The sequence below is a fragment of the Phyllopteryx taeniolatus genome, chromosome 10, assembly GCF_024500385.1.
Source record: "Phyllopteryx taeniolatus isolate TA_2022b chromosome 10, UOR_Ptae_1.2, whole genome shotgun sequence".
Taxonomy (NCBI): domain Eukaryota; kingdom Metazoa; phylum Chordata; class Actinopteri; order Syngnathiformes; family Syngnathidae; genus Phyllopteryx; species Phyllopteryx taeniolatus.
In genome coordinates, this window is record NC_084511.1 from 2,626,633 (window position 1) to 2,651,238 (window position 24,606).

The window sequence follows — 24,606 nt, forward strand, 5'->3', positions numbered from 1 at the left end:
CAGACTACAGGAGTGAGGTGAGCCACCTGGCCGGGTGGTGCACGAACAACAATCTCCCTGGACGTGGAGAAAACCAAGGAGATTCTTGTGGAATTCAGGAGAGTGCACTACCAGCATGCTCCCCTGAACATCAATAGTGCTATGGTGGAGAGGGTGCGCAGCACCAAGTTCCTGGGCGTGCACATCACTGAGGACCTCTCCTGGACGCACCAGCGTCTCTACTTGCTGCGCAAGCTGAGAAGAGCCACAGCCCCGACCCCCATCATGTGCTCGTTCTACAGAGGGACCCTAGAGAGCATCCTTACCAGCTGCATCACTGTGTGGTACGGAGCCTGCACCGCATCCTGCTGTAAGACTCTCCATCGCTTAGTGAGGGCAGCTGAGAAGATCATTGGAACCTCTCTTCCCTCCCTGCAGGACATTTACAGCACCTACCTCACCTGCAAAGCCCTCCACATAGTGGGGTATGTCACCCATCAATCTCACAGCCTCTTCAGTCTGCTGCCATCAGGGAGGGGACTGCGGAGTCTGTGACCAGAAACAGCTGACTTTTAGTCAGGAAGTGCCTGCTCTACCCCTTCTACCTCTCTTGCCCTCTCAACACAATTACAGCGCAAGAACAACACACTAGGACCCACAGTTAATTCAACTTGTAAGTAATGATAACTACTGACAATGATAACTAAAGTATTTTGAACCATAAAGCACAGCTAAACACAGTAATCACAGTGTGTAGAACACGGTCATCTGCTTGTTTCAGACTCATTGACACCTGTCTGGATTTGTGGTGTTTGGGGACGCGCACAGGGAAATTTCCACATTTGGTGAGTATTTCTCATGTCACATATTTAAAGAATCAGTCATTGTAAAGCTCAAATACAACTACACTGTGGATGTTCAAAATGAATGTGATAATTTTGTTTTTATTATTATTAAAGTTGAAGTTCTTCCAATAAAGTTTTCAGAAATACAGAATGTATTGCTTTATTTTATTATTACTGGGATAACATATTTGAAATGCATTACTAATAACTACTTTAAAGCATAGTCAAGTTACCTTTAAGTATGTGAGTGCATGAGGTTAATTCAAAAGTTCACCTTACTGTGAAGTTGACGGAAAAAAAAAGAAACAAAACCCTTAAAGCTTATGCATATGATTGCATTACTTTTACTTAATTTACTCACAATGATTTGACATGGTTAAAACACTTTGAGAATTGAATTTGAGATTAAAATTCTTCAATTAAGTAAAAATGCTTTCATCATGTAAATATACCACTTATTTTAAGCAAACATTTGCTACATACCATACATTTCTTCCGTGTTATAAGCAAACAGATGTAAATTCATAAGTAAGATGTAAATTCTTAAATGAAGTAAAACATTCTTTAATCATGAAACTATACTACCAATTTTAGGCAAACATTTCTTAAAATTCTTGCTTATGATAATACTTTTTTTTCAAATTTTAAGACTTGTTGCTGTTTTAAAGGTGCCAGCCAGATTTATAAGCTTGTTTTAAGAATTCTAGCCAAGCTAATTTTGCACACCCCATTGGCAGATTTGTTTGCTCAAACTAAGAAAGTTTTCCCAAATTTGAGGAAATTTTGCTTATTACTAGACGGGCTTTTTTTTTTTTTTTTTTTTTTTTTTTTTTCTGTGTAGTAGCATACATGGATTGTGATGAGAAAACAATAGCTTACAATAGCTGTATCCATAATAATAGCTGGTTTGTTATAATAAACAAGTTGTGATAGAGGTAAGAAGAATAAAGACAAGAGGAATGGAAGCTTGGTGCATCCAGGGAGATCTCCCAGCAGTCTAGGCCTATGACAGCATAACTACGAGATGAGCCAGAACAAGCTTTATCAAAAAGGAAAGTTTCAATTACTCTTGAATAAAGAGAAGGCGTCTGCCCTCCAGACTGAGTCAGGAAAATGGTTCCCCACGAGAGGAGCCCGAGCTAAAGGCTAAGGCCATTCAATTTTTGGAATCAAAAGTAAATGTAAGACCTGGGAGCCTAGCGTTCTGCTCGGTTGATAGGGCACCATAAGCTCTTTAAGGTACAATGGTGCCTGGCCATGTAGTGCTTTGTATGTAAGTAGGAGGATTTGAAATAAAATTCTACATTTTACAGGAAACCAGTGCAGCGATGCTAGGACAGGGGCACTATGATCTATGAAAGTATTCGGCATTAGCCTTGACTCAGATATATATTTAAGTGACATCCCATTCTTAACACATACGGTTTAATGTGACATCGGTCACCCTTCTGCAGTTCTAACTGCTTGAACTTTTCTGGGAAGGTTTTCCACAAGGTTTAGGAACGTGTTTATGGGAATTTTTGACCATTTTTACAAAAGCGCATTTGTGAGGTTACAAACTGATGTAGGACGAGAAGGCCTGCCTCTCACTCTCCACTCTAATTCATCCAAGTGTTCTATAGGGTTTAGCTCAGGTCAGGTCACTCTCATCCATGTCTTTATAAACCTTGATTTGTGCAGTGATGCACAGTCATGTTGGAACAGGAAGGTGCCATCGCCAAACTGTTCCCACAAAGTTGGAAATATTAGCGCTGGAGCTCCAGTGAAAGGAACTCTAAATGCTTCAGCATACCAGGAGATTTTAGACAGTCAAACAGTTTGCGGATTACCTCTTCCAGTTCCAACATATCTGCGCACCGCTGCAGGTCAATAAAGACATGGATGAGAGAATTTGGTACGGATGAACTTGACTGGCCTGCACAGAGTCCTGCCTTCAAGCTGATAGAACACTTTGGGTTGATTTCGAGTGGACAGCAAGCCAGGCCTTCTTGTCCAAAATCAGTGTGACCTCACGAATAAGCTCCTGGAACAATGGGCAAAAGATCCCATAAACTCACTCCTAAACCTTATTGAAAGACTTCCCACAAGGGTTCAAGCTGTTATAGCTGCAAAGGGTAGACCAGCGTCATACTAAACCGTATGGATTTAAAATGGGATATCACGTAAAATCATATGTGAGTCAAGGCAGGTGAGCAAATACTTTTGGAAATATAATGTACGAATAAATAAATGAAAGACAGTACAGTGTTTACGTTTTTCCTAAGAGGCTATTGATAAGGACAACAATATTGTAGCAAGTTTGAGTTCAAACCATTATGTCATCAGCTTCTAATTATAATCGTTTTCGGTGCACACACAGAAAGTCCGCCACCTATTTTCTGGTTTGGTCACATGACGTTACAAATAAGGCCCATTTAATCGTGGGTTTGAGGTTTGTTCTCAGATCTTGTTTTTGAGGATTACATCAGGTAGAGGGCATTGTGAATTTCTAGGAACGTTGTACAAATGATCATATGAAAATGTAAACACCGGCATTGATTTGTAGAAATAAAGTGTTGCATATTATTTTTTATCTGTCTTCTAATTATTGTGAGACATCATGAACATGCTCAGTGTCTTTGTATAAATAACTATCATTAATTATTTATAATATATTTTCAAATTAATTTGAGCAATGTATTTCAGAATTGTGTATGAAACTGGTCGCCATTTGCATTATAATGTCTGTACCCAAGAAGTAGCTCTCAGGTACAAAAAAAATTGGTGACCCCTGGTCTATAACATGATAACAATTAACAGCAACATAAAACTTCCACTGTCACTGATGTGTCCAAAAAACAATAGGTTCGTGCACACACAAGTGGCTCAAGCACCTGCCCTTTTGTCATTGATGAAAAAAGTGCCCTTTTGAAAAAACATTTTTTCTTCCTTCATTAATATTTAAAAAAAAAAAAAAAACCTCAGTGTCATCAATTCCACCCGTGTTTTCATATGACACTGATACTTGTTTTAGTTTTTTTTTTTTTTTGTATACTCTTCCTCTGACTAATACCTGAACAAAAAGACCCCTGTGGTGCTGCGAAAGATCTCTGGGGACTTTGTCAGGAACAACTTTCTAGATCAGCTGAAATTTATTTGGGATCAATCACAGGCACTTTAGTGGCAGGTTAGGAGGTGGCAGTTGTGTGGCGCCTTCACTCTAACATGAGTTTGAATATAACTGCTTAATTCTGAACACAGCCACATCCCCATTTACTGTATAAGAGGGCGTGAGCACTTGTGCAACCACTTTATCTCAGTTGTTTATTTTTTACTCCCCCTTTCTTAAAATATTGTATTTTTTTCATTTCATTTTTCAACAGGTTAACCTAGCATGTACCTGTTCCTGTAACTCATTCCTCAACAAACAGAAGAACGCGATTGGGAGGTGATTGTTTATTCTAAAATGCATAGTGACGGTACAGTACCATAAAAGTGCATAGAAATGCACAATTTCACTATGGCCACACTATTTTTGTCATTTTCCTAAGTAAAAAGTGTATTTGATTGTTTTTACATTTTTATTTGCACATTAAGAATACAGTTTTGCTGGTGTGTTAAGCACGCAATGCATTGTGGGTTAATTAGTCATACAGAAGTGGATGGTCATAAATCGTCATAAAATAAAGACTGAAGGACTTACAATACTTAGCTTAAATAATACAGGAAGTCCTCGAGTTACGACGTACGCGACCTACGACGTTGCAACTTTTACGAGGCCTGTGCCTCGGCCGCCATTTTGTCCCCAGCACCATAGTGTTTCTGCTTAGCTAGTGCATAGTGCTTGTCTGTGCTTGTGTGCCTTTTCGCCCTCCTTTTTTTTCACACTCAGCAGTAATGGTAAGTACAGCATCTTATTTTTTTATTTGAATGTATTTTAGTTTCTTTATACGAAGTGTTAACCTTTCCTGCTACGGTCACCTGACCGTGGTCGGGAGACGCAGGGGAGACGCCTTCTCCAGGGCCGAGGTTGTCCTCCTCGGGGTTAACTCCCTTGAGCTGGGCGGCGGCAACAATAGAGGCACGAAGCACCGATGTGCTGCTTTAATGGCTTCATTCGCTCCTCTGCACATTCAACGTCAACCGGTCCTCCGCTAATCGCTACTCTTCCCCGCTCGCCGTCACTACACTTGCCACTGCAGACACTCGCACTTGCGCGCACTCCTTCCTCCTTCACAGTCCCGCCTCACCCACACATCGACGCACACGCCCACACACACTGAGCTTGCTGTCACAATCACGTGGGGCAATACCCGTAACAGAAGTATTTCGCCGTAAATTTCGACTTTAACGGTGAAATCCGACTTACGCGGAAATTCATGTTTTCTTAAAAATCCTTTTTTTTTTTTGCAGTGTAACCTGCTTCTTTTTTCTTTCTCTTTCTCTTGCTCCCCTGTGGCCGGTGCTCGCGGTTTCTGGAGTCGCGACTGTCTGCGATGCCATTTGCACCTCATTTATCTTCTTGTTATTGGGAGCGGTGAGGCCAGGGACGGTGGTGTTGGGAGCGGACCAATATCTTCACTGTTGTTGTTATCATGGGACTATTACTGTTTTCGATACGGCTGTTGTTTTTGCCCATTGTTTTCTCTTCCCTCCCTGGTGGCTCGACCCCTCTATCCAGTTACATTTCTCTACTTAACCCCTTTCCCTCTACGCTGCCTCTCGAGCTCAAACCAACCAGCTGAGGCAGACAGTCGCCACACAGAGCCTGGGCCAGTACATTGCTACCACCTCCATTTAGGAAGCTTTTTCTGGTACTTTGTGCCTTGGTGCTTGGCCCCTGGACATTGTCCCCACAATCAAGTCTCTAACTATCCATGGCGTTCGATTCATCTAACACTGAACACCACAAATACAAAAGAACTCATAAAAACATATTTGACAACACAAAACAAACCGCCAACCATGGACCATCAATGGAGTCAGTATCGAGAGAGTAATTTCATTAAGACTTCTCACCATCCACGTCACCGGTAACCTCACATTGACACCAAAAACTAAAACAGCCGCCAGAAAGGCCCAGGAGCAAATAACATAATTAAGGACTGTTCTCGTCTTATTGATCAGCTCTTGAACTCTCGCTTACGTGGCAGGCAATTCAGATCCATCTACTACAAAATGTGTACCTTATTGTCGATTGCACACCAAATAAACAAAAACATCCCACAAAGCAAAAATGTACTTCGCACTTTTTACCATTGCTAAACTTAATCTTGAACCTTAGAATGCAAATAGTGACTGTATTATTTTTAATTATTATTATTATTATATATATTTATAGTTTTAATGTACGTTTGTTTGATAAGATGTATTTTATTTTACATGGAGGAGCAACGTTTCAAATGTTTTATGATAATCAAGGGCATGCAAACTCTTGTCCTATTCCCTTCACATTGTCATCCATAATTCAGTGTTTTGGGTTACACCTAAACTACTTCAGCAAATGGCAAAGTCAGTCATTTTGTTTGTACACTGAGCTTTTCAGCTTGTTCCACAGCACTTTACCTCACTTCCCTTTTCCCATTAGTGCCTTCCAAACACAATCGGATGGTTTAAATGAAGCAACAAACCAGTGAATAGGGGAGAGAATAGGAGCACAGCTGTGCGTATATAATTACGTTTACAGACATGTTGTCTTCACTGCCTATATGACTCATTTATACTTGTACTACAGGTCCAGTGAGCATTACATGACAAATGGTTACAATGATTAGGCTGTAGGGATAGTTTTAATTAATCCTGGGAGAGCAGATAAGTCTGATTCCTGCTTCCCTCTGTCTGTTGGCAAAGCACAATTATTCAACCCCATGGATACCAAATACATTTTTCCTGTTATAGCAGTGTTGACCACAGTTTTTTTTTTTTGGGGGGGAGTGTCTCGGATGCAAGCATGACACGAATGAAAAGGGACCTACTGTAGCTGTATGTACTTTACGTGGATGGGGCCTGGGTTGTTTGCTAACTTCTATTGAGTTTTACCTAGGGTTGGGCATGGTTTGAATTTGAGCGATTCCGATTCCGGTTTCAAACGATTCTCGATTCAGATTCTGGGTTAGGTCAAAAAAGTTGCATGGTTTAAATGACGGGTGTCCAAATTATGAACATCCATTTTCTTAGCAGCCCGCAGCATAGACTAAAATGAACATTTGACTCAAGGTTCTTTATAACCAGTATCAGTATCAAACCTATGAATTAAAATGCAATGTGTGTGGATCTAACCCAATTGACTTAAAATTCATTCACTATTTTTTCAGCTAAATGTTAAATATATCCATCCATCCATCCATTTTCTGAGCCGCTTCTCCTCACTAGGGTCGCGGGCGTGCTGGAGCCTATCCCAGCTGTGATCGGGCAGGAGGCGGGGCACAGCCTGAACTGGTTGCCAGCCAATCGCAGGGCACATACAAACAAACAACAATTCGCACTCACAGTCACACCTACGGGCAATTTAGAGTCTCCAATTTATGGATGTTTTTGGAATGTGGGAGGAAACCGGAGTGCCCGGAGAAAACCCACACAGGCACAGGGGAGAATATGCAAACTCCACACAGTCGGGGCCGGGGATTGAACCCGGGTCCTCAGAACTGTAAGGCTGACGCTCTAACCAGTCGTCCACCGTGCCGCCACGTTAAATATAGCATTGTTAAAATTATTTGGGACTGTTTCATCACGTCAATTGGTTAATATGTCCAAGTTTTAACTTGACTTCCTGTTTCAAGCTAGTAGCCTTTTATTTTGAAGGGTAGGCACCAGAACTCAGCATTTTGCCACGAAATGTAACTTCGCACGGCACCAGTGATTTTTTTTTTCTTTTTTTTTTTTTTTTTTAAATGGATGGAACCAATTGCTATAAAGCGCTGATTCCTTTCCCGACCCACCGATGAGCCACAAGATTAGTGTTTGTGATACTGCGAGGCAACGTTTATGTGACTTGTGCCAATTCATTGTGATGTAAAGTTGCTACGGTGAAGCTTTTTTTTTTTTTGTCATTGGCGCTTAAGTTGGTTTGAAGACAAAAATAAACACTAAAAACCATCAGTTCAAAAGTGTAACCAACCCTTTACCTTGTTATCTGTCTCAGTGTTGGCATAGACGTATTTTATTGTTTCACCCACCCAACTGACTGAGAGTTGACTTCGCTGAAGCTCCGCGCGTCACACATCGTGAAAGCCTCCTTTGCACAATATAATGTTATTCCCAGTGTTGCACTGAGGCGACTGGTGATTCATTTTAACAAAGTTAAGACACACTTTTGTTTGCCGCAGCCGTTGGGCATAAGCACGTCTTTGTGCGTGTTCTTCTTTGTTGGTTTTCGCCACTTCTTCACCGTGGTGGGAGGACTGTCGGCATCGAACCAGGGAACTGAAAGTTTTAAATCTACGCTAGTTCCGTCCGTTTCCAATTGGTTCTCGATTCTCGATGCCCAACCCTCGTTTTCCCACTGTCAATCAAGAGGCCAGTCAGATGAACTCTTTGGCACGTGGCCCTCCCTTTCGTCACTCCTTTTCTCTTTCTGCAGTGAGACAAGTTGAGAGCAAGTAGTTAACGGAGTTTATTCTAAAGGAGGGGTGTCCAAACCTTTCACACAGCACACTAAACCCATCCATAATTGCTGGTAAAGCTATGTGAAACAGTAATACTGTATATTTATTTTGATAGTGTATATGTCAAAATAAAAACAGCTACTCTTGATAATAAAGCAAAAACTCAACGATTTAGGGGTGGCCTGTGGTCCAATATCCCACTAGAATAGCTGCACCCATGAACTGAGCAGCAGCAGAATCCCACCTCCACATTTAGAAGCAAAAAAGGAGCATTCGCTACTAAGCTGATCTTGTCGTCCTATATTATCCAAAGATATGTGAAAAATAACGAAGTGAGGGATGGGAAGGAACTTCTTCTCTTGTCCTGCCTTGTAACCAAGTGGAGAAAGTAAGTACGGTAGTAGAATGCAGGCAAACGACACGGGCCGCGTCAAATGTTTATTTGAGTCTATGCCACGGGCGCCTAAAAATTGGATAGGGGGTTGCAATTGGTGTGTGCCTTCTTTAAAGTCAGTACGCAATTGTTATTGGGCATATTATCGCTGTTTAAGTATCCTTTTCTCTGCTAATATTACATGGCACATTTACTGTGTGTGCGGACTGTTGCTCTTTTTAGCTGCACCTCGACTACATAGTGGATATCTGCTTATTTGTTGTGTTGTGTCAAACCATTTGCTATTGCTGTGTGATAACCTGTCATAGTTATTCTCAGGCAGTTAGAGATTTAGTGACTTGTGAAAGTTGCCTTCATTGTCTGTAACCTTTTTTACTGTGTAATAAATGCAGACTTATGTCGTTTGTATATTGTTTATGACAATTACAGAGCCACACTTTTCTTGGAATTACTGTATTGCTGAATGTGGTGTATGTCATGAAGAGGAAAATACAACTTTTTAAGTCGACATGCATCTTGTTTTTAATCGGACATCCCGCAGTGTTTGAAAGCCATCGTCAGCCAGTGTACGGTACAGAGCGAGTGCAATAATAGCCAACTGTAATTTTCACACTGTACAATAAACTGGTGTGTATTATTATATGTATGTATTTTTCAGCGACACAATGCAAATTGAGGGAATCTATGATGCTGCTGATGATGACCAGCTTGTGACTCTGCTGCTCACACATCTCCAGCAGTGGTCAACTCTGTGGTGGTAACAACGAGGGTAACGTTACACACCAATGGCTGGATTTACAGGAATCATTTTTGAACATTGTAGTGAAAGACTTCCTATCGTATAAAAAGCCTCTTCTGTCCTGGTCTGACTGCAACCCTGCAAAGTGACCAACAAGCAATAAATCTGGCCATCCCCTCCATCAGCTTTGAGATGAAAGGAACCCAACTGCCAATTCCAGCCCCATCTGCAGATGAGCGGACTTATTTCAAAACTCTCATGCTTTTTAGAGCATTTCCACTTTTAAATGATATTTCTTGCACTGTACGCTGTTTTAATTGTACTTTTATTTTTCTCTTTGTTTTAAATGTTTATAAGCTGCCTTTGTTTTTAAATGCCTTTAATCATGTAAAGCACATTGAGTCACCCTGTGTATGAAATGCGCTATACAAATAAATTTGCTTTGCTTTGCTTATCCCCCGTCGTCGTGTGCCTAGACGACTGCTGAGTTTTGGAACAAAGGAAAGCTCGGCAAGAGACAAAGAAAGTGTGACAAAGGCTTGCCTTGAAGTGTGTCTCGTAATACTCAACATCAACTTTTCCCCCTTTCCTGTTTAGAGACATTCGAGAGCTTATTGTTTGAACTTTAAAGGACTATATCTGTGAATTCTATATTGACTAAGTCAACATGGGGAGGGTTTCCAGAAGAAAGCAATTGGAGTTGCCTTTCCCCCACTGTCACAAACATCCTCCACCAGACATGATCCAACAACTACAAATGACCAGGGATTAAGCGAGCCTTACGAAACCTCTGCTGAGCTCACACCACCCCGCCTCCGGTCAGGTCAGCTTGTAATTTACTCGTGCTCATGAGTTGATGCATTCATCTTTTGGAGTTAAGATAGTAATCGCAATCACGTTTTCCAGCTGTCTCCAGCTTTTTGCCAGCTATGAGCATTTGTAACACACCGTAACACACCCATACTAGCTTACTCCCACACCTCACGTCCTTATTTACTTTTTTCTTCCATCACATATACTGTATATATATTGTATTTCTACCCTTATATTATCAACAAACGTATATATATATATATACATATATATATATATATATATACATATATATATATATATATATATATATGCTTTGCTTTCAGATCTTACAAAGGCATATTGTATGTTCTATGCGTTAACAAACTTTTCATATGTAGCACACCATCAGATAAATAATCAAGTCTATATAGGAGGTTGATCTAGATTACATAGCATTTGGGGCAACGAATTTGCGCCTATTCACGCATTTGCATTGACTTTATATGTAATAACCTCGCAGCAATAGTACAATTCGCGTCCAGTGTGAACGCGCACCATAACAGTAATTTGAACATTCTGGTTTTTGGTCTTGATTAAGATATTTGCAAAGTTTGTGAGGGTGTGTGTGTGTGTGTGTTTGCGCACGCGCAAATGTGCATATTTGTTATGTTTATTGTTGTTTTGTGCATTGTGGCGTTTTTTTGTTTTATCCTTTGCTATTTGTTGTCTTGTTCGTTATTTCAATTGCATTATCATTGTTTTATGTTACAATGTATAAATGTGTGTAATGAGGGACATATCAGGACCAAACTTCAGCCCATGAATTTGAGCATGCAACCAAAGACATTTTTTTGTTGTTGTTGTTCCTCCTGCCGTGCAAGTATTTAACAATGTTGTGCACCAAATCATTCGAATAAAAAATAATTGGTCTGCTGGGTCTAATATTTTGCCATTTTCTACGGTGGCCTGGAAGTGCAAAACAATATAACAAATTGTGAAACACTTTAACATTTCAGAAAACACGAAACACTTTAACATTTCAGAAAACAAATGAACAAAACACGAACCACTTTAACATTTCAAGAAACACAAAAACAAAACACGAAACACTTTAACATTTCAGAAAACAAATTAACAAAACACGAAACACTTTAACACTTCAGGAACCACAAAAAGAAAACACAAAGCACTTTAACATTTCAGAACACAAAAACATAACACGAAACACTTTAACATTTCAGAAACCACAAAAACAAAACACAAAACACTTCAACATTTCAGGAAAAAAATTAATAAAACACAAAACACTTTAACAGTTCAGCAACCACAGAAACAAAACACAAAAAAAATTAACATTTCAGAACACACAAAAACAAAAGCAGAAACACTTTTACAAAAAGACGAACCAAAGTACAATTACGGACACCCGGAAAGGGAGGGGCCCAACAAACTCAAGACAAAAAAAATAAAAAATAAAAAATTGGCAGCATGTTGCAATGGAATTGTAGTTTAGCTATTTCAGAAGTTGATTGCAAGAGGGAAGAAGCTATTTTTTATTGATCGGTAGCGCCTCCCTGAGGGAAGGAGCTGGAAGAGCCAGTTACCGGGATGTGGAGGGTCCGAGAGGATTTTGCACGCTCTTGTCTTAGTTCTGGCAGCGTGCAAGTCCTGAAGGGTGGGTAGGAGGGTACCGACAATCTTTTCAGGAGCTTTGATTGTCCGTTGCAGTTGTCGTTTGTCCTTTTTTGTAGCAGCACCAAACAAGATTGTGATGGAAGAACACAGGACTGATTCGATGACTGCTGTGTAGAACTGCCTCAGCAGCTCCCATGGCAGCCCGTGCTTTCTCAGAAGCCGCAGGAAGTACATCCTCTGCTGACCTTTTTGAGGACGGAGTTGATGTTGATCGCCCACTTCAGGTCCTGAGAGACTGTAATTCCCAGGAACTTGAAGGTCTCGATTGACACAAGGCAGCTGGACAGCGTGCGGGGGAGCTGTGGCGAAGGATGCCTCCTGAAGTCCACGATCATCTCTACAGTCTTGAGCGTGTTCAGCTCCAGGTTGTGTCGGCCGCACCGCAGCTCCAGCCGCTCCACTTCCTGTCGCTATGCAGACTCGTCACCGCCCTTGATGAGGCCGATGACAGTGGTGTCATCTGCAAACTTCAGGAGTTTGACAGCCGGGTGCGTTGAGGTGCAGTCGTTCGTGTAGAGAGAGAAGAGCAGCGGAGAGAGGACACAACCTTGGGGCGCCCCAGTGCTGATGGTGTGTGTGGATGAGGTGGCCTCACCCAGCCTCACCTGCTGTGTCCTGCCCGTCAGAAAGCTGTAAATCCACTGGCAGATGGCAGGCGAGACGCTGAGTTGGAGAAGCTTGGAGGAAAGGAGTCACAGTTCAACAGGGTGACACGTGGAAAAAAACATCTGGTCTCTTTACGTACACCTCACTCAGCCACTCTCTCATTTTCTCCTTGTCCATCCAGCCCTTTTTATTGACCTTAACGATGACTTCGGCTGGAAACCTTTCTTTCGGGAGCGTCTTCCTCTTAAAAATTACCATAGGTGGCAGTTTCTGTCCATTACCATGGCAACCAAGCACAACAGTAAAAGCCGACTCCTCATGCCCTGTTGTGCGTATCGCTACCGTGGTGGTCCCCTTCTTCTCAGTGTGGTTCACCGGGATGTCAAAAGTGAGCAGCACCACGTCCATGTTGGTGATGTGGTTGGGCTGGATGTGTCTGTCGGCAATCTTTTTACTGCAGAAGGAGCGGAAGATGGCCAGCTTTTCCTTGTAATCCGCCGGAATTTGCTGTGCCATGGTAGTCCCTGCCCGGATGGATAGATGGCACCGTTTCATAAAACGAAAGCACCAAGATGGACCTCCTTGAAAATGTTCGATTTTCATTTCTTCTGCAGGCGTTATTGCCCTGTCGAATGGTGACTGTAGAGACACTTCTCCCGGCTGTTCTTTGCTAATTTATCCATTGCTCGAGTTGGTCTTCCAACTCGGGCCATCTCGCTTTTTTCCGCGGAAACACAGCTTCGTCTTCTTGACTTGGCGAAGCTCATTTTCCTGCTACCTCCACTTGCGAACTGTGGATTCATTGATCTTGAATTCTCTCGCGGCTGCTCGATTCCCATGTTCCTCCGCGTGCCGCATTATAAGGCGCCCCGTCCATTTTCGAGAAAATTTAAGACTTTTAAGTGCGCCTTATGGTCGTGAAAATACAGTAGTATTTCATAGAGAATGGTAAACATATATTTTGGGTGATATAGTGAATAAATTCAATAAATATTTTGTAAATATTGGACCGAAACTAGCTGAAAAAAATCTAAGAACTAGCAACTCAAAATGGAAAATTAATAGCTAGAAACCCTATGACAATGTTTATTAAGACGGCTGAGGAAAGGGTATAGATAATATATAGTATATAATGCAAAACCAAGACATCCACTGGGTATAATGAAATTCAGCAGACATTAAAACGGTAAAAAGGTAATACGTACACGGGATAACCAAGCCGCTAACATACTGTACATTTTTAATCTATCATTGCAAAAGGGTCAATTTCCCAATAATATGAAATCAGAACTATGAATCATTCCTTTATTTAAAACTAGAGACAAACACCTTTTTACAAATTACAGACCTGCTTCTCTTCTCCCACAAATTGTTTGACATTTCATAGGCTTTTTACAGTAATTTACTGGCAACAGCATTAAAAAAAATTTACAAAAGTGGGAGGAGAGGAGTCTGAATCGGATTCTGGAATCATGCACAAGTTCATACATACTGTATATTGTACTCATCCAGCAGCCATGAATCATTTCAAGTTTTGAGCAGTATTTACTTTTAATTAGCTTATCTGAATTGGGTGACACTGCAAAACTCAGGAATTGACTCCTGTCTCTTGACCTCTACAATGAGCTTTTTCCCATGGAAAGGTTCTGTGACCACACATACAAACACACATACAATTCAGAATAATCTTGAGGTGCTTCACTGGTTTGTTATAGGAAGGAGAGAGAGATTAAAAAGAGAAAATACTTTTTCATCTGGGAAATTGTTGTTCACTCAGGTCTTTGCCACAAGCTACAACAGAACCTCATCTCACATTCCTGATGACTTACTGTTAAGGGCGAAAAAGAAAACTTTCAATTGTGCCTGCATCATTTCCTCCTCCTTCCTCTAAACATCTAAATCCTTCAATAATAAAAAATAGAGCTGGAAGGCATATGTTGTCCTCAAAGCCCTGCTTCGCTCTGAGCCTCTCTCAAGCATCACAGATCCTGAAGTGAGTCTGTGCTTTAAGCACGAGACACTCATTTCAGAGTCTACCTCTGAAAGAAATGTGGTCCCAACGGAATTTGTTTTTGAAACATTTATGCAGGCTCGGCCTTTGCATATTTCCTCAGTGAGCAGCAATGGTTAAAGTAGGACACACCTTCTTATCAACATGCTCCAGAGGACTTTGAACAACGGAAGTGAAAATAGGCTACTTGCTTCTGACTCTTGTCAGGGAAACCAATACCACTAAACATCTGTAAGGAATGTTTAAACACTGGCCAATAATAGAAACATTACATTTTCAGTTGTACTACAGTTGCTCTACATTGGAACAGGATAAAGTTCCTGCTGGCCGTTCTTTGAAGTAAAGGCAAAAAGTCATGGCAAATGACACTGGCCAGCCGATCATTGGCCAAAACCTAATAAAACCACACAGGGTCTCTCTCACTCAACACTGGTGTCACAGTAAATATACTAAATACAAACATTATTATTATTATTTTTTAAAAAAGCAATACTTTTGTGTTTGCTCCTATTTTTCTCCCAAAACCTTTTTTAACCATCCATCTATTTTCTGAGCCACTTCTCCTCACTAGGGTCACGGGCTTGCTGGAGCCAATCCCAGCTATCATCGGGCAGGAGGCGGGGTACACCCTGAACTGGTTGCCAGCCAATCGCAGGGCATATACAAACAAACAACCATTCGCACTCACATTCACAACTACGGGCAATTTAGAGTTGTCAATTAACCTAGCATGCATGTTTTTGGGATGTGGGAGGAAACCCACGCAGGCACGGGGAGAACATGCAAACTCCACACAGGCGGGGCCGGGATTGAACTCCGCTCCTCAGAACTGTGAGGCAGACGCTCTAAAAAGTCATCCACTGTGCCGCCAACCTTTTTTATGTACACAAAATATGTATTTCTCTCAAATTTTGCCCACTAACCCTAATCCATCCATCTCACATGTGTACCATACCAAGATGCTGATTTGACAGCATGATTATTGCGCAGGTGTGCCTTTGGCTGCCCAGGCTAAAAGGTCACTCCACACAGCACAATGCCACTGAGGTCACAAGTTTTGAAGGAGTGTGCATCTGGCACACTGACTGCAGGAATGTCCACCAGCGCTGTTGCCTGTGAATTGAATATTCATTTCTCTTCAATAAGTCATTTCCAAAGATGTTTGAAAGAATTTGGCAGTACATCCAACTGGCCTCACAACCTCAGATCATGTGTAACCACACCAGCCCAGGACATCCACATCTATTATCTGCTCCTACAGTGGCTGAAATTAGTATTTGACAGATCACCACTTTTCTCATTAAATATATTTCCATAGGTGCTATTGACATGAACATTTCACCAGATGTTGGGAACAACCCAAGTAATCCACACATGCAAGGAAGGTAGAACAAATAAACTCAGAAATTAAGTTGTGTCTAATCATGTGAAATGACACAGGGAAAAAGTATTGAACAAACCAACTGATATATTTAATACCTTGTACAAAAGCCTTTGTTTGCAATAACAGCTTCAAGAATCCTCCTGTATGGAGAAACTAGTCACATTCATTGCTCTGGTGTGATTTTGGCCCATTCATCCACACAAGCAGTCATCAAATCTTGAAGGTTCTGTGGGCTTCTTTTATGGACTTTGAATTTCAGTTCTTTACAAATATTTTTGATTGGATTCAAGTCAGGTGATTGACTGGGCCATTCCAGCAGCTTTATTTTTTTTTATTTGAAACCAATTGAGAGTTTCCTTGGCAGTATGTTTTGGATCATTACCCTGCTGAAATGTCCACCCTCGTTTCATTTTCATCATCTTCGTAGATGGCAGCAGATTTTTGTCAAGAATGTCTCGGTACATTTGCCCATTCATCCTTCCTTCAATAATGTGAAGTTTACCAGTACCATGTGGTGAAAAGCAGACCCACACCATCATGTTCCCACTGTTGGAGTGCATTACTCACTGTTTTCCTTGTGACAACAGTACCTGCTAATTCCAGGTCTTTTTTAACCTCTCCACAGGTGGTCCTTGGCTCTTGGACAACTCTTCTGATTATGCTTTGCACTCCTCTGTCAAATCTATGGTTGTATGATTGGCTTTCCACTTACGTATTATGGCCCCAACCATGCTCACTGGAACGTTCAGAAGCTTAGATATGCACCTCTAACCAATGCCATTGTTATGTTTTGCAACAGTTACTTGTCGGCAACAGTTACGGTCTTGAGACAGCTCTCTGCTCTTACCCATCATGAGATGTGTCTTGATTTACACCTTAGCAAGGAAACCTTTTTGTCAGTCATCAATTAGGACTGAACCAGCAGATATTCACTTGCACTGACAAGGGGCTGGATTACTGTTTGATTATTGATATTAGGTGTTGTCTTGGCTTTCCGTGCCTTTTTGCACTTCCCTTTCTTCATGTGTTCAATACTTTTTCCCTGTGTCATTTCAGATTTTTACACACAACTTAATTTATGAATTTATTTGTTCTACTTTCTTAGGATATTGTATATTGCGTTTGGCTAAAACGTAATTCATTTAAGAAATGAATTCGTCGAAGCAGCGACGTCTGTGTTGCTTCCGGATTAGCGTGATTTGACGCTTAACGTTATAAACCAAGCTATTTCGTCTCGAAAAGGGGACCACGATACTTTTTGTACTATGTATAAAACTTAGGAAAAGCAAAGACAAACCTGTTATCAGTCTCATAATTTAAAGGTTGCTTCATTTTATGAAATATGAGTCCTAGATGACAGAGGTCTCCTTATTAAACTCAAAACACAACAAGGAGTGGAATTTTATAGACTATTTAATGACATCTACAAAGGATCTATAGGGAAACACACAGAGTCTAACTACGGGAAGAAAATAACACTAATACAGGTGAAAGAAAGAAAGATAGGCGCACGAAAAGGGAAATAGAACACCGTGCTGCTGGAATAAAGTTGAAAATGTGAGCGTTTAATGTGTTCAGTCCGGACGAGAGAGAGAGAGGGCAAATTTGGGATTTTGTGTGAAGCTAGTAATTTCTCTGAAATTATTAGGAACTAATATTGTACATCCTAGCAACACTTATTGTGCGGTACTCACAACCGTAGACCAGTTGCTCGGTGGGAATGGTTGTTGTCCGGACATCTAAGAAGGAAAATGAAGCAGGTTTAGTTGTAGAAAAATGTGGAGAAAAATAAAACAAAAACAAAAGAGGCGGAAGAAGAAAAAAATGTTGTCCACTCGGGGTGCGCTCGTAGCTTTCCTGCCGACTGACCTTGTGGTGAGCCCAGCTCTTGTTCGCAGCTGCGTGCGTGACCAGTACGTGATGCAGGTAGTTGCTTGCTGAGGCTCCGCCGATCACAGCTAGGAAAAAAAGGATGTAAGCCGCATGGAAAAAACAAGAGAGCCAGACAAAAAAGAGGAGAGAGGAGGCGGGAGTCAGGTTAAATAACAAGGGATGGAGGAAACCGGTCAAGACCACGCCCATCGACTTGAATTTAGTCTACAGATTTTCCATAAAAAAGGTGTAAAAATCATATCTTAATATAAAATACTCCAAACTTTGTACTCTTTCCTCATAGATCAAGCATATAGAATGATTGTTTAAAGTTTAGTCTTGGCAAATCAACTGATTATACAAGTAGTTAAATCACATTTCATGCTGCTTGGCTTCAAATCAAGACAAACAGCTCTCAAAATCTCACAGCTGCACTTGCGAAGTTGACACAGTGACACAGACATCAAGGCATACATTTGGAATATTTCTGCAGAGTTCATGAAATATGAAAAGGGACATTTTATCTTCAGTTAAAACCATGATGGAAGTCCACAGGTTGCCGTTCTCTCAAACGCCAGTGGGTGGCGCCTTGCGTGCATGTTTGAATATTAAGCAAATAGGTTTATTGAAGACTCTAAATTGCCCGTAGGTGTGAATGTGAGTGCGAATGGTTGTTTGCTTATATGTGCCCTGCGATTGGCTGGCAACCATTTCAGGGTGTGCCCCGCCTCTCGCCTGAAGATAGCTGGGATAGGCTCCAGCACACCCGTGACCCTTGTCATACCATAAAGCGGTACAGAAAATGGATGGATGGATATCTTTCTATTCCAAACACAAATTAGTACCAATTTGGTCATACCATGATGACAGCAGAATTGAGGTTGGTATCAATTTTAGCATTTGACAATAAATGCGGTATTGTGCTCATGGGAAAAATTATTATTGGCAGGAGAGGACTAACTTCTGCAACATGGCTATGGCATATACCTGTTCAATGTACTGTATACAAATTAAAACAGAGACATTTTTTGTTCAGTTTCAACATGTTTGTTTGTGGGTCTGCTGTTTAACTAATGTTCTAATAGTGTGTCTGTGAATATTCTCATTCATCCAGGTAATTAACTTCTCAGAGCATTGAATGGATTGCAACTGGAGTGTTCTGGTTGTCTTAGAAGATGTTTCTCCTGTCATTCAAGCAGGCTTCATTAGTTCATGCAACAAGAGAAAAAAAAGTTGGTGTGGAAAAACTCTACTATTTCTATTGTTGCATGAACTGATGAAGTGATGAAGCATGACTGCTCAGATGTGAAGCAAAAACGTTTGTGTTTTTTTTTTTTTATATCTGATTGATAAGTTAGCTTCATTTTGTTGTACTGGATACGTATTTCCAACAGGCCTAAAGCTGGGGGACCCATTAGAGAAGACCCATGAGAGAGCCCCGACTCCAAACGTGTCATTGTAGAGTCTGTGCATCAGTGCTGATGGCGGCACATTATTGTTGCAATGTTAAAGCAGTGCTTTGTCATTGATATGAGCCAATGTCAGCCGTCCCACCGTGCCCCATTAAGGTCAGGGCCCTAGGCAATTGGCTGCCTTGCCTGCCCTATTGTGGCGCCTATGACCATCACCTCATGTTGCAAGAATCTGTACACAATTCCTGGAAGCTGAAAACCAAGTTCTTGCACAGTCAGCATTCTCATCGTACATGCTCAGGATCAGCATATACGAGAGTGTGTCTCTGTATTCAGAACCGAACTCCTCTAGAAAAGACTTGCACTGGCAGTGAGTCAGGCTTTTGGCTCTTATGAAGTTGACTAGTTGTGTTATGGTGCCCATAACATTTGCAATTTTGAGGGCTTTAACACACGCTTCCTGGTGTATGACGCAGCTCTGGAAGCTGGAAGCTCACCTGCATAGTTCTCCCGCATCTTCTACGGAATCCTGCCCACCAATCCATTCTTTTGACGGCACATATATAGCGATATCGTGGCCGCACCATCTGTTGTCAGTCCCATAAGTTTGTCCCAAAGCAGTCTCATTTCATTACCCCATTTAGATACTTCTTCCTGTTGTTGTGCCACGCATTGATTTTAATCCCAAAAGTTCCTCTGTAATGCAAAGACTCGGGTTTCTTGCTCAGGCTCACATTTTAAAATGATGCCCTTTTATCAAGACACCAGGGTTATAATCGTTTAGGATTTTCCATTATAGTTGTTTTTATTTCATTTTGACTATCTTTTCATAGTCAGTTAGTTTGAATACATTTTTAGAATAGGTTTGTTGGTTTTTATTAGTTTTAATTTTTTCAAAAATGCTTAGATTTAGTTGAGTTTTAATTAGTTTCAGTTTTAGTTTTTTTATTCGGGGTATATGTCAAGTGTGAGAAAAAAGGTCACAATAAGTATTGTGTAATAAAAAGAACAACAAAATGTTTAAAATGAACTTACTAACAGACGACCATCCACAAATCAAATACATGTACTGTATACAGTACACAGAATTTGAAGTGCAATAAGTGCAGTGCATAATATTGCTTTGAAGGTTAGATTAGATGCATCACAACGTAAAATAAAACCATTTGTGAGACACATGCTATAGAATGGTCTTTTTAAAAATTAGTTTTCATGTTTAACTTACACAAGAAAATCGAGTTTTTATTAGCATGTTTCCCTTCCCTTGTGGCTAACTTGCTGACTTTCAGGTTTGCGACAGTTAGACAGACAGATAGAAAGAAAGTAAGCTTGCTTTTACCGCTGTATTGCCAGTGAAAGTGCATCCAGTCTGTTTTTTTTTTGTTTTTTTTGAGTCCATGATTATTGTGACAAAGCTTCAAGTTTTCCTGCTATTGCTGAAGTAGTGCTGTCAAAATGTCCAGTTGTCACCTGCTGTGTCAGCAAGACAAACTCCTTATCTGCTTTCACATCTATCTCTCGTGGCGAGAAATAGCCACGTTTAGAGAGTCTCGGCAGTTGTCTGTTTCTCTGAGTTTTCCCCAAAGACGAATAACCGCCGTCCAGGTTCCGTGAAGTTGCTAGCGAGGCGGTAGCTGTCTTAGCCGTTTCCATTAGCAACAACAACAGCTTAGACGTGAAAGTTAACTTCGCGGGAAAACTCGCACTTGGTCTGGCGAGCAGTCAATATGCTGCCCGATGACATCACTTCTAGGTGACACACAGTAAGTGAACTACAACTCTCAAATGACTGTTCGAACTTCCTTCAGCCGATATAAATACATTTAATATCAACAAGCTCATGCATGAAATTAATTGACAAAGATGAAAACAAAGGACATTTTCGTTATAATTATAGTTTTAGTAAATTTTTGAAAGGTAAAATGTCATTTTGTTTCATTATTTTTTATTGTTGCTTTTATTTGAATTCATTTACAAAAATGCTTATTCAATATTTGTTTTAGTTATTTTTTTTGTTTGTGTTTACCATAATAACTTTACTGGACACACAATGTCGCTAACTTTGACCATGCACTTTTTGGCAAATAATGTTTGCACTTATTTTGCCATTTCTGCTATCACGATAAAACTACAGCAGCCTCACTTGTTGATCTTGTTCCCTTACCTTCTGGAGCTTCTGCTCCTGTTTTCCATCTTTCATTTTGCATTTTTTTGGGAAGCGATGGTGCAAATTTGCCAAAGGAAACTGGTTGCATAGTTGCTAATGACTGCAACAGAAAATGAGGGGGCGCTTGTCGGTCTCAACTGATGCACCAACACACTAGCAAGCATTCTGGGATTTGTAGTATAAACGATGCATGTGCTATATACTGGCGAGCCAGCTGTAATACATATGATCTTACAGGCCAAATACACTGTAATTACACTAAGGGCCAGATGTGGCCCGTGGGCCTAAGTTTGTCATATATGCATTAGCCTGTTTGTCAGCTAGGGTTAGCGGATGCCTTTTCAGATGGAGTCCATAAAACTTGTGCTTTTTAATATTTGAGGATAGACTGTCATATTTTGCAAATATCCGTGCTACCCGTTTCATTTTTAGTAAAATATTTTGACGATTGAGATACCGATGCTAGTTTGGATGGGAGGGAGGTGGCATTAGTAATGCCCAGCCGACTCAGATGCCCCGTACAGCCGATCTTCAAAGGTGTGATTAATGATAAGCCGACTTTGATGCCCCCCAAAGCCGTTCGTGATGCCCCATAAATCCAATCGCCATTGGATACGCCCCTCTGGGTGCTGTCCACCCCCACTATGCACACCACTGCAAATACCTCACCTGTTGCTTTCTGTCAGCTGTCCATGTTGTTTATGCCAAAACACATGATTGGCAGCAAGCGCAAACCGTGTGCCAGAGATCGACATCCAAAGCTTTGATACTAAGAAGGTGGCACTCTGTAGTCCTCCCTGTGTGTCTCTGTCAGTGTGTGTGTGTGTGTGTGTTTGTGTGTGTGTATTTCTTCGTATGTTTGTCCATGTGCAGGAGTGGAGAGACGAATTGGAGCCAGGACCAGCTGCAATTCATCATCATCAACATTGTACTTAAGCCGGTCCCGAACGCCACCTTGTCACCAGATCATCTTGAGTAGTCATACTGTCAGTCACATCTAGTTCACAAAGTCCTTTGTCCTAAGTATAAAAATCCTGATCAGCATTTTTTCTTGTCACCCAGAACCTCCACTTCTGCTTCCTCGCCTACGCACCTGCCTGGCTGTGGATTCCCTTGTCTGGCCGAGACTCAGCGTCCGAAGTCTATGCTACTCCTACCTGGGTGTCATCCCCCCTTGTTTGCCTGTTGCGTAGAAATAAACGCCTAGATGTTTACTTGTTTTGGTCATCTTTGCTGTTGGGTCCTCTCCTGCGTCACAAATCTTAATTTTATCAGTTATCTCTGCGAGACTAGCTCTTTTCAATATTAGGTCACTGGGTAATAAATCAATGTTGATTAATAACATGATTACAACCTATGATCTGAACTTTTTGTTACTAAATGAAACGTGATTAACAGAAAGTAGCTGTAATACCATTTTAAATGAGGCAACACCAGCAAATTTAAATTTTATTAACAAGTGTCGAGGCGGTGGTATGGCTATTTTTAAGTCATTATTTCAATGTAAAGAAATTATACTGGGTGATTTTAGCTCTGGCGGCACGGTGGACGACTGGTTAGAGCGTCAGCCTCACAGTTGTGAGGACCCGGGTTCAATCCCCGGCCCCGCCTGTGTGGAGTTTGCATGTTCTCCCCGTGCCTATGTGGGTTTTCTCCGGGCACTCTGGTTTCCTCCCACATCCCAAAAACATGCATTAATTGGAGACTCTAAATTGCCCGTAGGTGTGAATGTGGCTGGTTGGGCGAACTCCCATGCACCCTCGAGGACCCTGCCGAGGGTGTAGAGCTGGTCCACTGTTCCACGGCCAGGACGAAAACCACACTGCTCCTCCTGAATCTGAGATTCGACTTCCCGACGGACCCTCCTCTCCAGAATAGACCTTACCAGGGAGGCTGAGCAGTGTGATCCCCCTGTAGTTGGAACACACCCTCCGATCCCCCTTCTTAAAAAGGGGGACCACCACCCCAGTCTGCCAATCCAGAGGCACTGTCCCCGATGTCCACGCGATGTTGCAGAGGCGTGTCAACCAGGACAGCCCCACAACATCCAGAGCCTTTAGGAACTCCGGGCGAATCCCATCCACCCCTGGGGCCCTGCCACCGAGGAGCTTTTTAACTACCTCGGTGACCTCAAACCCAGAGATAGGAGAGCCCGCCTCAGAGAACCCATACTCTGCTTCCTCATGGGAAGCCGTGTCGGTGGAATTGAGGAGGTCTTCGAAGTATTCTCCCCACCGACTCACAACGTCCCGAGTCGAGGTCAGCAGCGCCCCATCCCCACTATCCTCCACATCCCACTACAGCAATTTGAACAATGTATTTTTATAGTAATATTTACTATATTTCTAAACCGCACAGGTTGTGCTTCAAGCAGAAGTAGAGACTAGTAGAGACTAGGACAATGGCAACAACACAAGATCCCATTCACCGCCACCAAAGAAAAAAATCCAGATCTGGGTAAAACCTTACTAGATTTTATGTGCAAGGTAATAAAAACCTGGACTATTGAACAAACTGTAGAGGAGGAGGATGAGAAGCAAGAAAGTGCCGGTGTGGGAGCCCCATTTGTCCATGGATTCTTGTCTAATGTAAATTGTGTGTGTAAATTCTGTATATAGTTATACTTTTCTTCTTCTTTTTATTATTTTTCTGTCAAAAAAACGTTCTTAGTGTTGTTTTATGTACAGATGTTTGAGATTCTCACTAAAGAAAAAAAAATAATACAGACCCTTTCCAAAATGTTAGAATATCATGGAAAAGTTTATTTATTTCCATAATTCCATTCAAAAAGTGAAACTTTCATCGATTATAGATTCAGGGCCCACAATTTAAACAACAGATGGGCTACAACTGTCAGGTTCCTTGGGTCAAGCTACATCTGAGCCTGAGCCAAGGTAGGAAGCGTCTCAACTGGGCCAAGGAGAAGAAGGACTGGACTGTTGGCCAGTGGGCCAAGGTCTTCTTTTCCGATGAAAGTTAAGTGTGCCTTTCCTTCGGGAATCGAGGTCCAAGGGTTTGGAGGAAGACGGGTGAAGAACAGAACCCAAGGTGCTTGAGGTCCAGTGTGAAATATCCACAGTCAGTCATGATTGCAGACTATTGCAATATTAGTCATTCGAATGCT

General features: G+C 41.5%; 1 long non-coding RNA gene across 1 annotated transcript; it reads left to right on the top strand.

Moving 5' to 3' along the window:
• Positions 1-10,119: 10,119 nt before the first annotated feature.
• LOC133484920 (uncharacterized) lies at positions 10,120-22,683 on the top strand. Its single transcript, XR_009790537.1, has 3 exons — positions 10,120-10,363; positions 22,356-22,468; positions 22,545-22,683. It is a non-coding gene; the product is annotated as an uncharacterized LOC133484920 (long non-coding RNA).
• The last annotated feature ends 1,923 nt before the right edge of the window (positions 22,684-24,606 follow it).